The sequence below is a fragment of the Pteropus vampyrus genome, unplaced genomic scaffold (genome assembly GCF_000151845.1).
Source record: "Pteropus vampyrus isolate Shadow unplaced genomic scaffold, Pvam_2.0 Scaffold404, whole genome shotgun sequence".
NCBI lineage: Eukaryota > Metazoa > Chordata > Mammalia > Chiroptera > Pteropodidae > Pteropus > Pteropus vampyrus.
This window is the reverse complement of record NW_011889185.1, coordinates 1,022,318-1,033,580: the sequence shown is the minus strand read 5'-3', so window position 1 is coordinate 1,033,580 and position 11,263 is coordinate 1,022,318. Positions and strand designations below refer to the sequence as shown.

General features: G+C 37.2%; 2 pseudogenes; both read left to right on the top strand.

The window, feature by feature from the left end:
* The first annotated feature begins 5,293 nt into the window (after positions 1-5,293).
* Positions 5,294-5,722, top strand: LOC105305917 (annotated as a pseudogene).
* Positions 5,723-6,351: 629 nt separating this feature from the next.
* On the top strand, positions 6,352-7,162 carry LOC111731845 (annotated as a pseudogene).
* The last annotated feature ends 4,101 nt before the right edge of the window (positions 7,163-11,263 follow it).

The following is an 11,263-nucleotide window of genomic DNA, read 5'->3' as shown; positions in this document are numbered from 1 at the left end:
AGAATTAATTTCCCGTTACCAACACAAAATTAATACAATGCATTATGACGTGGAGTGCGAACTGCTATGTAAGTCCATTCACCTTCAGATTTGTGAGCAATAAAATATTGTATTTGTTTTAGGTTACTATTTTTGAGATGGTAACCTGAACATGCCCCAAGCCCCTCAACCAGAAGAGCCCCCAGGGAGACAGGCATCTTCTCTCTCTTGATCCCTCTATTTCTTTCAGTGGCTTCGTCATGCTTCTACGTTGAAACCTACAAAGTCATTCTGTGCATACTTTTTCTCATCCCCCAGGCTGGTTAATTGCCAAGTCATGTCAGTTCCATATTACTTGCCTCTGTTTCCTCCCCTCCAGGCTCACTGTTATTACCTCGCTTTCTGTCTTGCCTGGATGATCACAGTAGTCTCTTAAGTTCTCTCTCTACCTCTAGACTCCCTCATTCAAATCCTCTGGCCTCTAACTCTTTAGTGGTTTTCATAGCCTAAACACTAGCATTCAAAATTTTTCCTCAATTGGCCCTTACCTTCCTGTAATGCTTAATTGTATGTGTCAACTTGGCTGGGCCATGGGGTACCAAGATATTTGGTCAAACATTATTCTGTGTGTTTCTATGAGAGTGTTTTTGAATGAGATTAACATTGAAATTGATAGACATTGAGTAAAGCACATTGTTCTGTAAATATGGATGGGCCTCATCCAATTAGTTGAACGCCTGAATAGAACAAAATGATCAGCCTCCCCCAAGCAAGAGAGAATTCTTTAGCAGAGTGCTTTCAGACTTCATCTGCAACATTGGTCTTGTTTCTGTTGTAGATAGCCTTCAGACTAGAACTGCACCATAGGCTCTCCTGGATCTCTAGGCTACTGGCCTTTGGATTGGAACTATAGCATTGGGTCTCTTGGGTCTCCAGCCTGCTGGCCCACTCTGCAGTTTTTGGACTTGCCAATATCCTATTGGTTCTGTTTCTCTGAAGAACCCTAAGACACTTCTTAACCTTGTGTCCCACTGAGTCCCTTTGCACACCTGACCTATTCAAACTAAATTGCTCACTCCTCCCTCTGTTTGCTCCAAGTGTTTTATCTTCAGGCCTAGCTCACATTGCTCTGCCTCTGCCTCCATCTTCAGTGATCACATTAAAAAAAGTCATCTTCCCCAGGTCTTTCTTGATCTCTCCTGGACCCTGTTAGCACTTCACCTATAATCTTATGTGGTATAATGGATTTTTTATTGGAGAATATGTCTTATTTTCCTGATTATATTGTGAGCAGATCGAGGGGGGGAAAATCTATTCTTTTCTCATATATGCAACTGCCTGCTTGATATTTCTTAGATATGGCAAAGTTGCCTTAAAGGTAACATGTCCAAATATGAACTCATGACCATTCCCCAGTAAACCTGATCTTGCCTTGGTCTCTGTTTCAGTAAATGGCAGTGTCATAGTTCAGGTACTCCAGGACACAGACTGTGAGACTGTACTTTACATACAAGAAATTTATTGGGAAGTTCCTTGGAAATCAATACCTTTGGGGAGTGAGGGAAGCCCGATTGGGCAGAAGGAAAAGTTGGGTTTGGAAATAGTTGTAACAAGGCCTCAGTGGATCCCATGGGGAGCTCTGGAGTGGGGATAAGCCTATTGTGATGCCCTGAATCGGGGTGAGTGGCCTGGGTCTTTATACTCCCTATACAGACCATCAATTGGATGTGGAGCTTACATTCTAGCAAGCAAAGGTAGTAAGCAAAAAAATATAATGAATAAGTAAATTCTAGAGTATCCTAGAAGGTGAGAAATATAACAGAATAAGTAAAAAAAAAAAAGTAAAAAAAAAAGAAGATAAAAAGGATCAGGAGTTAGGGAGTGTGGATTGCAATTTATAATAGGGTGGTCAGGATAAGCCTCACTGACTAGGTGACATTCAAGCAAAGACTTAAAGGTGAGAGAGTTAGTTATGCAGATACATGGGGGAAAAGAGGTCCAGGCAACATTATTCATTTTACAATGAGCATTTACCGAACCTGTTAACAACAACCTCTTTCTCCAAAGGTAATCATTATTTTAATTCTATCATAATCTATTAGTTCTGTTTGTTCTTGAACTTGATATAAATGGAATCACATAGTATGTACTCTTTTGTGTCTGGTTTCTTTCACTCATCATAATATCTGTGATATTTATCCATATTATTGTGTGTCTCAGTAATTTGTTATTTTTTTGTGGCTTTGTGTTATTCTATTGTATAAATGTACCACCAATGTATTTATCCATTCTCATGTTAATGGACATTTGGTTCATTTCCAATGTTGACTAGTATGAATAGTGCTGCTATGAATATTCTTACACATGTATTTTGGTGGACATACACACTCACTTCTCTTTGGTATATACTCGGGAGTGGGATTGCGGGGTCATAAGGTAGGCATATGTTTAACTTTAGTAGATGCTATAAAACTGTTTTTCAAAGTGACTATCGATTTATACTCCCATCAAGAATGTATAAGAATTCCAGTTGCTCTATATCCTTTGGTTATCAATATATATGTGTATATACATAATTTATTTTATTTACTTAGATATATTTGATATATAGCATTGTGTAAGTTTAAGGTATTTAACATATGGATTTGATACATTGATATTGCCATTGTAGTGTTAGCTAATATTGCTATTACATCACATTATTATCATTTCTTCTAGTGTTCGGAATAATTAAGATCTAATCTCTTAGTAAGTTTAATGTTTATCATACAATTTCGTTGTCTATAATCACTGTACTCTGTATGAGTTCTCCAGGACTTATTTATATACTAGTTGCAAGTATGTACCCTTAAACAACATGTCTTCAATTTCTCCACCTCCTCAGCCTTGATAACCACCATTCTACTCTCTGCTTTTACAAGTTTGGGTTTTTTTAGAAGCCACATATAAAAGATACCACATATGTGAAGATCAATTTTAGGACTAGTGCAACTTACATACTTTAATGTATGTATGCTATACCTCAATTTTAAAAGTTGGTTCAGAAAAGTGGGATTTTGAATGTGAAGCTGTCTCAGGAATACTTTCACCAATTTATTCTGTCATATAATTTTCCCTTTTATGTATATCCAAAAGTGATATAGGATAGAAAACAAATGTCTAAATAAGACCGAAAGAAATAATTCTTTCAATAAATATGAAATAAAAATTCTAAATGCTCAAAAACACATATTTGTATCCACATATTCAAATTCAGAGGGACTGCACACGATCACTCGTTTCCCAATAAGACAGAAAAATGCCCAACTAATTCATTAGAATCCATCCAAGAGAGCTCAATGCTGAAGCGTCATCTGTGGGGCCTTTAAGGCACTATCTGGAGAGAGGTTGGCAGGTGTATGGTTGGGCCTGTAAAAGCTGACCAAAGTCACTGACAAGTACTTGGTGAAGGTCAATGGTCAAGTTACCTTGCCAGTTTCTAAACCAGTTAATTTCTAGGCTTCGGGCTCTTGGCTCTACCCTGGAAAAGCTCTGTTGTGGCTTCCTGGCAATGCCCAGCTTGACCCTCCCCACTACCTGTACTTTACCAAAAGGATCTGGGGCACCCCAGTGTCCTGTCTCACCCTCTTATCTCCAAGTAGGACTAGCTCCCTGACTCTCTTTCTAGCATGTGCTGTCTTTTTTCAAGTGTCCTGGAATCAGATGCCTCAGAGAATTCTTTCAAAAACAGCTAAGGCATTGACCATATTTCACAAACCTGGGGCCCAGTGTGTAAAGTCACTACCTGGTCAAGCTCTGATAAGAGAGTCTTTTTTTTTCCCTCTTTAATTTTTCCTCCCCACCTCACTTCCACCCTTGACCTATGGATGTTGCCATTTCCCCTTAAGGACTGGATCTCTGAAGGCGGAATGTCTCCTCCCACAGGCTCTGTGTGTGCACCCCCGGCCTGGGGCCTGGGGCCTGGGGCTGGGCCCCCCGTGGTATGGTCCGTGGCTCCACCTGGGGTGCGAACCCAGGACCTTCTGCGTGTAAAGCAGACGTGCTAACTAACCACTACACTATGGAGCCACCCCCTGATAAGGGAGTCTTACCTCAAAGTCTTACCAAAAGACAGGGCATTGGATATGGAGTTCAATTCTAATTGGCCCCCATGACTGGATTGTGGAGATTTAAACTTAATTTGATCGGCTGTTCTTTTGTATATTTTATTTATTTTTTATTTATTTTTTATTTTAATTGTTGTATCTTTCGCATATTTTAAAAATCAAGAATAATGTGCATTTAATTTTATGTAAGCACTAAGGGATTTCCCTGCATCTTAATCCAATTCTCAGAACTGTTATTAGGCTTTAAATCTGATTCACAGATACAATGTTTGGAGAATTTTTTCTAACTGAGATTTGGTATATTACTTGTTCTTGACCTATGTGGTTCCCAGGTATCTAATGTATAAATTACGTATGGTCTAGATGGCGATCTAATACTATTCTGCATCTCAAAATGTTCTGTGCTTTTATATGCACAGACACTCAGTTACAAAATTCAGGTTGGTCTTTAGGTACTATTGTAATAGCCGAAGGCATTTTTGATTACAAATAAATTCGTTTTCAGCAAACTTTTATCCCTTTGGCTTTCTTTGCTTAGAATTAAAAACTATTCTTCTGTGAGAGCTACTAAGCTAAGGAAAAGAAAAGGGGGAACAATTCCATTTTTTTTCTTTTGCCAGAGAAGGGATTTTTTTTTCTTGTTCAAATAAAAAATTTCTAAGTTTCGAAATGGGAGGCTATGAATAGACTGCTAATTTTTCTTCAATACTCTTTTTGTTCATTTTCTTGTAGTAATATAAGCCCTGAATTTAAGAAAGTAAAATGGCTTCCCAGAATAGAGACCGTATTATCTAGCTTCCTTCACAGGTAGGTATGGTCATGTGACTGTATTCTGGTCAACCATTTGTGAGCAGAACTAATATGTGCAACTTGTAGGTTATGTCCTTAAAAAGGCAGAGTGCTACCCCCTTTCTCCTTCTTCCTGGCTGGAAGAGGGATGTGCTAATGAGCCTTCTTGGACCATGTGGACCAAGCTTTACCCAGGCATGGAAGTTTCATAAGACAGAAGGACCCAGGGACGGTAGTTCCATAAGACAGAGGAGCTTGGGAACCACCATGGTGTTGACAGAGCAGCCCTGGACTACATATACCTAGATGTTAACATGAGGGAGAAATGAACTGCTTTCTATCATGTAAGGCATTATTATTTTGGCTCTCTGAGATAACAGCTAAAACTATATTCTAATGAAAAACACTGACACACTCTTTCTCTTCAACCAGGTGGCGGAGCAGTCTCCCCAGCAAAGGCAGACACGCAGATCTTTGTGAAGACCCTGACGGGCAAGACCATCACACTTGAGGTCGAGCTCAGTGACACCACTGAAAACGTCGAAGCTAAAATCCAAGACAAGGAGGGCATCCCACCTTACTGGCATCGTCTGATTTTTGTGGGCGAACAGGTGGCGGATGGCCGAACTCTCTCAGTCTATAATATCGAGAAAGAGTCCACCCTGCACCTGGTGCTTTGTCTGCAGGGTGGCATCATTGAGCCCTCCCTCCGCCAGCTTGCCCAGAAGTACAATTGCAACAAGATGATCTGCCCCAAGTGTTACACTCACCTGCATCCCTGTGCTGTCAACTGCTGCAAGAAGTGTGGCCACATCAACAACCTAGGCTCCAAGAAGAAGATCAAATAAGGCCCTTCAGCCTGCAGGGCGGCTATCTGCCCAAACCCCTTGTCCTGGGAGCCTCAATAAAGTTTCCCTTTCATTGACTGGAGCAGTAAACAAACAAACAAACAAACAAACAAACAAACACTGACGCTTAAGCAGAATTGTAGAAAATTTTGATAAAAAAATTAAGAAAAAGATCAATAAAAGTCTCCACTTTTCATTCAAGGGTTGGAAAAATCATGGATGGATTTTTCTTGATATGGGGTCATAGACATTTTTTAACTAGATGCTTGAAGAAAGGTCCTTGCAAGTCTAAGGCTAAAGGTCTTTTTGCCTCTCCTTAAGACTCCACCAGGGACTGTAAATTAGGAAGAGTTTCAAATACATCACAAAGGGTTGTAAATACACCAGAAAGCATTGCAAACATAGCAGGAAAGGTCTCAAAGAAGTCAGGAAGGGTCTCAGTGTCATCATAAAGAGTCTTAAACAAAACAGAAAGGGTCTTAAAAATGTCAGGAAAAATCTCAATGTCCTTAGATATAATAAGGATGGGTCTCAAATAGGTCAGGAAGACACTCATATATGTCAGCAAGTAGGTCAAACGAGTCAGGAAGAATATCAAATAGGTAAAGAAGGGTGAAAAACATGTCAGGATGGAGAAGTCAGAAAGAGTTTCAAAAATAAGGGCTCTGAGCAGCATGGTGGCAGTTGGCAAGAATGAGCGCCAACTTGGCAGCAAAAAGGGAGCCAAGAAGAAAGTGGCTGATCCAATTTCTAAGAAAGATTGGTGTGATGTGAAAGCATCAGCTATGTTCAATATAAGATATATCGGAAAAAACTAGTTATAAGAACTCAAGGAACCAAAATTGTATCTGATGGCTTCAAGAGTCATGTTTTTGAAGTGAGCCTTGCTGATCTGCAGAATGATGAAGTTGCATTTAGAAAATCGAAGCTAATTACTGAGAACATTCAGGACAAAAATTGCCTGACCAACATCCACAGCATGGATCTTACCTGTGACAAAATGTGCTCCATCGTCAAAAAATGGCAGCCCATGTTAATGTTAGGACTACTGATACTTATTTGCTTTGTCTATTCTGTGTTGATTTTACTAAAAAGTGCAACAATCAGATTTGGAAGAGGTCTTGCACTCATTACCAAGAGGTCCACCAAATCTGGAAAAAGATCATGGAAATCACGAATCTAGAGGTACAAACAAATGACTTGATAGAAGTAGTTAATAAATTGATTCCAGACGGCATTGGAAAAGACATAGAAAAGATTTGCCAATCTATTTATCCACTCCATAATGTTTTTGTTAGAAAAGTAAAAATACTTATAAAGTCCAGATTTGAATTGTGAAAACTCACGAAGTTTCCTGGTGAAGGTAGTAGTTCTCCTACAGTTCTTAGGCTACAAACCTGTACACTATGTTACTGCACTGAATACTGTAGGCAATTGTAACAGAATGGAAAGTACTGTGTTTGTGTAATGTGTTGTGTTATGACATTAAGACGGCTACGACATCACTAAGTGATAGGAATTTTTCAGTTCCATTATAATCTTATGGGACCACCATTGTATATACGGTCTGTTGTTGATTGAAAGGTCATTATGCAGTGCATGACTACTTCTGAACGGGTCTCACACACACGGAAAGTCTCTAATATGTCAGAAAAGGTCTCAAAGAGTCAGGGAGGAATGGTCTCAAACAGGTCAGAAATTGTTCATTGCAGGTGCCTAGAAAAAAATTGATTTTTGTATATTAATGTTGCATTCTGCAACCTTGTTGAACTCACCTATTAATTCTAATTGTTTTTTTTTTAAATGGACTCCTTAGGATTTTTTATATTTAAGATCATGTCATCTGTGAAGAGAGATAGTTGTACTTCCTCCTTTCCAACCTGGATGCCTTTTATTTCTTTTTCTTGCCTAATTGCCCAAGCTAGAACCTTCAGTACAATATTGAATAGAAGTAGCAAGAGCAAACATACTTGTCTTGTTCCTGACTTTAGGGAGAAAACATCCAGTTTCACAGTTGTGTGTGAAGTAAGCAGTGGGTTTTTTACAGATGCCCTTTATCAGATTGAGGAAGTTCTCTTATATTCTTAAACTGCTGAATGTTATTATCATGAAAGAGTATTGGATTTTGTCAAATGTTTTTTCTGTGTCTATTTAGACGATAGTGTAGTTTTTGTTTCATATTCTATTTACATGGTATATTAGAATAACTTATTTTCAGATGCTAAACCAATTTGCATTCCTGAGATAAATCCCATTTAGTTATGGTGCATAATGCTTTTTATACATTGTTGGATTCAGTTTCATAATAATTTGTTGGTTTTTAGGGGGTATATATTCATAAGGGATATCGATGTGTAATGTTCTTTTTTTGTGATGCCTTTGTCTAATTTTTCTATGAGACTAATATTGGCCTTATAAAATGAACTGGAAAGTATTCTCTCTTCTATTTTTTAGAAAAGTTGATTTTAAATTGTTATTAATTATTCTTTAAATGTTTAGTAGAATTCACTAGTAAAACCATCTGGGCCTGGGCTTCTATTATGGATAGTTTTTGATTACTAATTCATATCTTTATTTGTTATAGGTCTATTAATATTTTCTATTTCTTCTTGAGTTCATTTGGTAATAGTGTCCTTCTAGGAATTTGTCCAATTCATCTAAATTCTCTAATTTGTTGGCATATTATTGTTCATAGTATTCCTTAATAATCCATTTTTATTTTGTAAGGTTGAAGTAATACTCCCTTTTTCATTTCTGATTTTAGTAAATTGAGTCTTTGCTCTTTATTTCTTGGTCAGTGTAGCTAAAGGTTTGTCAATTTTATTGATCTCTTCAAAGAACCAACTTTTGGTTTTGCTGATTTTCTCTATTGTTTTTCTATTCTTTATTTTATTGTTATTCTCTAATCTTTATTATTTCCTTCCTTCTGTTTGCTTTAGGTTTAGTTTGGACTTTTATTTACAGTCTGTTAAGGTGGAAGGTTATGTTATAGTTCTTCCATAAATAGGCATTTACAGCTATAATTTCTCTCTGTGCCTTGCTTTAGCTGCATCTTATAAGTTTTGGTATGTTGTGCTTTCATTTTCACTTCAAAGTATTTTCTAATTTCCTTTTAGATTTATTCTTTGATGCATTGGTTACTTAGGAGAATGTTGTTTAATATTTTCTTTTTGTGAGTTTTCCAAATTTTTCACTTATGATTTCTCATATTGTTTTATTGTGGTTAGAGAACATATTTTATATTATTTCAATCATTTTGAATTGAGGTTTGTTTTATGGTCTAACATAAGGTCAAATTGGGAGAATGTTTCATGTGCACTTGAGAATTTATATTTTACTATTATTGGATGGAGTGTTCTGTGGCTGTCTGTTTAGTCTAGTTGATTTAAAGTGCTGTTAAATCTTCTATTTCCTTGTTGATCATCTGCCAGTTAGACCTTCTGCCTAATTGTTCTATCTATTATTGAATGGGGGTTATTGAAGTTTCCAACTATTATTATTGACTTGTCTATTTCTCCTTTAATATCTGTCAGTTTTTGTTTCATATGTTTTGGGTTGTTAGGTGCATATATTCTAGATGTATTAACACTTTTACCATTATAAATATATCTTTTTATTTTTAGTTACACTTTTTTTTTGTTTTAAAGTCTATTTTATTTGATATTACCATTCCAAATACATCAGAAAATGTCATGTGTATATCATAAATGCTCTCAAAAAGAGAGGAAGTGTCTCAAATATATCATAAATCATCTCAAACAAGTCAGTAATGATCTCAACATAGGAAGATTTCAAAATATGTCAGTAAGGGCTCTAAACTGAAATGAACATCTTGAACACATCACGAAGGGTCTCAAACCTAAAAGAAGGGTATCAAATCATCAGGAAAGATCTCAAATTTGTTAAAAAGATTCTCAAAAGTGAGTAAGGGTCTCAAATATGAGAAGTGTCTTAAATAGTTAAGAAAGGTAATAATAAGTTAGGGAGGGTCTCCAATATATCAGGAATCATCTTATTCAAGCAGGAAGAGAATCAAATAGTCAAGAGGAATATGTAATACAGTAGGAGATTCAAACGAGTCAGGAAGGATCTGAAATTGGTAAGGAAGGGTCTCAAATTCATCAGGCAGAGTTTAAAAAATATGTCTCTGATCACCCTAAATAGCCAGGTAAATTAGGAAGTGTTTCAAATACATTAGGAGGGTTCTCAAATCTATCAGGAAGAGTCTCAAACATGTCTGAAAGGGTCACAACTTGAGAGGAAATGTCTCAAACCCATCAGAAATCATCTCAAACAAGTCAGGAACAGTTTCGAACTAGTTAGGACAAGTTTCAAATAAGTCACTAAGTGTCTCAAACTGAGAGCAACAGTCTCTAATAGTTGGAAAGGTCCCAATATGTCAAGAAGTCTCAAACTTGTCAGGAAGGGTCTCACACAAGTCATGAAGAGTCTTATGGAAGTCAAAAAGAGTTTCAGACACATCAGGGAGTGCCTGAACATCATTAGGAAGAATCTCAACAGTCAGGAGGAGCCTCAGTTTTGTAAGGGTTTCAAACATGGTAAGCAAATCTCAGATACTTAGGAAGAATCTCATTATGTTGGATGTGTTTCAAAAGTGACAAGACATGTCACAAAGAAAAAGGAAGGAGCTGAAATACATCACGAATCCTCTCAAACCAGACTGGAAGGTTCTCAAAGTAATAAGAAAGAACTTTAAAATTTGTCAGAAAGTTACACAAACAAGTAAGGAAATGTCTCAGGGTAGTAAGAAAAGGTTGCTAATATGTTGCAGAGAGTCTCAAAAGGTCATGAAGGCTCTCAAACATGCCAGGAAGAGTCTTAAATACATAGGGAAGGTTCTCAAATACATTAGAAAAGTCTCAAATACATCAAGGGGAGCCTCAAACATAATAGGAAAGGACTCAAGCTTGTCAAGAACATCCAGAAAAGGGAGGAAGAGTTTCATATACATGAGAAAGGATCACAAACAGATTTGAAAGTTCCTCAAAGTAGTAAGGAAGGGTTATGAACAAGGTATAAGAGCTGGGAAGGGCCCCAAGTAAGAAAAGATCTTATAAATGTCAGCAAGAGTTTCATTTTATTATGAAGAATCTCAAATAGGAAAAGAAATTTCTCAAATCTGTCAGGAATGATTATAAAGAGGCAGGAAGAGTCTCAAATATGTCATACATGATCTCAAACAGCTAGGAATTGTCTTAAAGACATCAAAAAGATTATCGAAAATGTCAGAAAGAATAACAAATGTGTCTTATTTGAGAACCTTCCTGTTCCAGACACAGAGAAAGAGATCTAAATTCCTTTGGAAGGGTCTCAGACTTGTCAGAAAGCTTTCAAGTAAGTTGAGAAGGGTCTCAAGCAAGTCAAAAAAGGTTCCTAATATGTCAGGAAGAGTCACAAAGAAGTCATGGATGCTCTAAAACACGTCAGGAAGGGATTTAAATACACCAAGAAGGTTCTCAAAAATGTGAGGAGAGTCTCAAACATGACAAATGGGGGTCTTAAACTTCACAGGAATGGTCC